Source organism: Cimex lectularius, unplaced genomic scaffold, assembly GCF_000648675.2.
Source record: "Cimex lectularius strain Harlan isolate CLEC.00 unplaced genomic scaffold, Clec_2.1 scaffold535, whole genome shotgun sequence".
Classification (NCBI taxonomy): Eukaryota; Metazoa; Arthropoda; class Insecta; order Hemiptera; family Cimicidae; genus Cimex; species Cimex lectularius.
In genome coordinates this window covers 15,029-18,593 of record NW_019393053.1, presented here as the reverse complement: position 1 = coordinate 18,593, position 3,565 = coordinate 15,029, and the positions used below count along the sequence as shown (strand labels likewise).

The window sequence follows — 3,565 nt, the reverse complement described above, 5'->3', positions numbered from 1 at the left end:
ATCAATAAGAGCCACACCATGCGCAACATCCTCAGCTCTAAGTGGCATTTTTAAGAAGCCAGAGGCTTTAATCTCTAATGAAAATAATAATAAGAAGAATAAAAAGTACACTTGATAATAAGCTAAACAAAAGAAGAACTGGCTGGATAACGTAAATAATTGAAACCTACAGTGAGAATTAAATTAATTTACGTCTGCTGGATTTAATCTAAATTAAACAAAACTGGTGGACATTCTCCAGAGCACGTAAATTGCAGTGCAACCGAATCCCATCAACACCCCAGAAGCGATTCATTAAATGCAGGTGCAAAGCTTCACATCTGCATTAAAAGAACCATCTAAGGTCGTTCATTGACAATCGTTGATTAAATTAAATAAACTTGTTCTAAGAGAGAGCTGGCTACTAGCAATTGAATAAATTTGGCCAACTCTAATCCTCCGGGGTAGTGTTGGCTGGAGACCAACTGCAGGAAATCTGAGAAAAACCAACCGAGTATTTTATCTCTGGTTAGGGCCTATAGTTAGCACATATGGCGCATTGAATCGCGCGATCGATCGCTCAAAAACGGGCGCTTGGACTCACAACAGCACTTTTACGACGGAAGTCTAAGAAGTAGTTTGTCTGTTTTATTCCTATCGCCGCTATAAACAAAGAAGACAGTGACAAAAGAAGTGCATCCTACTTTAAGAGATAGATTCACACATAGCACGTTCGTTAATCCCTACCCAAAATTTGTCAGTTATTTTAGAATGTCAATTAACTCTTTTAACTCTTTTACAGACTTGATTAGGGGCGATATTTCATCAAGATTCCATTCCGCCAGAAGAAAAACTAGTACTAACTTTGAGGTAATTGTATTTAATATTATATTTTTATATAATATTTTAATATAAATACATATTATATTTTACAAAAAATGTAAAATGTAATCTTTGTAGATATGGATAATGTTGGCATTGCAGAACAAGAGTGTGACAAAATTGAAAAATACGTTGGAGAACAAGTTAAAACCTCCAGAACTTCCGTATCGTGCTGCGATGTTGCTGCTCGACTGGGAAAGCACTTCTAAACTACAGGAATGAAGAAGTGTAGATGTATTAATTTACGATTGTAGTTATGAAGGAGTTGTATAGTGTGAACTTTCTTGTGGTGTGTACACTAGATTGGGTGGAAAATTCTGGTGAATATGGCTGTGCGGGTAGGGAATTTCATTGTTTTGTACAGGGCTAAGAAATCCAGAATTCTTTGTATGACCTCCCGCAATGCGATTTTGTTTTTTACTCAATCTCGTTTGAGAAGTTTATGCTGTTCATTATAAAGAAAAGATCAGAACATTTTTCTTCGTCTTGATTTTTGAGCTCTGATTCACTTTTTTCGAAAAAATGATTATTGGATGGTAAAGCGGTTGTTGAACTGAAGGAACCAATTTACAAAACTTTGTATCTCGATTCCGGCGTTCAAACGCGCATAGTGGTGCATCTCGAGTCGCACGTTCGTAAACTCGTTGGGCTTAATCGCGCGTATGCTCTAATTTCAATTTTCGTATTTCACTAACGCGCGTTAGAAAACTTTTCATGGGGATGTGGTACGGGAAGGCCACATTTTTATTTCAAATAATGCTACTAGAAAGAAAGTATAACCATCCTTAACAGGAAAGGTTTGAATTGACAATCACAGCGGCTGTGACTTTGGTCTGGTCTGTGTTGTGCAGAAAGCAGATTTTATATATAACACTTAAATTAACTTAATACTGTAACTTAATTTTTCATATATATATGTGTGTGTGTGTGTTTCCTCATACCAGTATCCCTGGAATGAGGGAGTTTATTGTTGATTTATTTTCATGCTTCCATTCCAGTGATTAAATTATTTCTTCTACAAAATTATCTATATTTATATATTTCCTATTAGCTATTTACATACTTTTTTTTCTCTGAGAAAACAAGATGGTGTTGTCTATATTGTTGAGGAATTTGCACGAATACTTCAGATATTTTTTTTCAACCAGTTGATTCTTCTTCAAAGGCCAAGATCCCTGTGATTCAAGGGTGATTCCTCGTATTAGGATCTTCTCTCGATGTCATACATTGGGCAGGAGAAAATGATGTGATCCCAGTCTTGAATCTCGGTTCCACAAGGACAGTTGGGTGACTCGACGATGTTAAACCAAGCTAGATATTCACGATGTTACCCGTGACCGCTTAACATCATTGTTATTTTATAGTTTAGTATAATGGGGGTGGCTAGTCTACTCCTTATAGTAGGAAAATAATCCTTAGTCCGAAGAGCTTTGGATGAAGTTTCCCACATTTTTCCCCAAATATAGACGGTCTGTTGGCTGCATTTTCATTTCATATAGGTGATGGGAATTTTTGCAAAAGAAGTTTCCAAGATCTGGCTTGCAGCAGCTTCCTTAGCTCGTTTGTCTGCTTCTTCGTTTCCCCGATGCCCTGCGTGCGCTTTTATCCAAGACAATGCTATTTTCCATCCTCTATCTTGTAAAATGCGTATATGACGTCAAATTGCCATGGCCATTTCACTACAATTTTTGTTGTTTTGCAAAATAGCGAGTGAAATGAGGCTGTCTGTTCAGATATTCGCAGTTCTGTCTGTCTCACTAGGTTCCGGGTTGCATAACCATTTTAAACTTTTATAGATTGCTAGCACCTCCGCCTGGTTATCAGAACACCAATCGGCTAATTTGAATTGCAAGCATGATTGTGGTGTAATCTTATTTCTCTCATATATAACGCTGCTGCAACCTACCAGGCCATTCATTCTATTGCCGTCCGTGTATATAAAGAATGTTGTCCATTCGAGGGGTTTGTCGGAGATTTGTAATATCTCTGCAGGGTGACAGGACTTATTTAGTGGTATTGGTGTATCAATGTCACATCAGCGTCCTATAGGGCAGAAATTATTCTTAATCGCTGTGTATGTATTTATAATTTTCTCTATTTTTAAAAGAATAATTTGAGGCTTCATGGGAAATCGTTTTGTAGCCTTTTATAACTCTTAACATCATTAAACGATGAACTTAAGAGTTATCTCTTAACGAGACTTTATTCGTTGAATGTTTCTTTTCTTTTTTAAGGGTCACTGCCAGGCTTGAACCCATAGGTAGTATGGGTACAATTGCACCTTTATATATTATTCTTAATGCATCAGCACCCAAGTACCAGTACACCTTTGCAGACTTGCAAAGTTGATGAATGAGTTGTGATTCCCGATTGCAGATATAGTCTAGGTCAGGGGTGCTCAAACTTGAACTGCTGGCGATCTACCTCAATATTTTTAGACTACTTACGATCGACTCTGAGAGGCTGCAAGTGTGTGTGATGCAGGGTTGTCGTACATACACGATACACCCTACCTACCTAGGTAGGGTGTACCGTAGCATATATAGATATTAGCTTTCTGCACAATATAGGTACATTATTTTAGTCAAGGTTTGGGTTAGGTTTAGTTAGGTTCTTCTCTACAATATCAATGAAAAAACTCATAGTTATTCAAAATTGCGAGTTTATTGGTTGTTACAAAACAAAAGAGTTACATATGGTGTTA

The 3,565-nt window shown here is 37.1% G+C and overlaps 1 long non-coding RNA gene across 2 annotated transcripts in view; it reads left to right on the top strand.

Moving 5' to 3' along the window:
* The first annotated feature begins 780 nt into the window (after positions 1-780).
* Positions 781-3,565, top strand: part of LOC112128079 — a 4,493-nt gene continuing 1,708 nt past the window's right edge. The window contains exons 1-2 of one of the 2 annotated variants that reach the window (XR_002910852.1): positions 781-849; positions 940-1,095. This is a non-coding gene — a long non-coding RNA (uncharacterized LOC112128079). Of the gene's footprint in view, positions 850-939; positions 1,339-3,565 lie in introns of those variants that run through there. The other variant, XR_002910851.1, reaches the window with a different exon arrangement.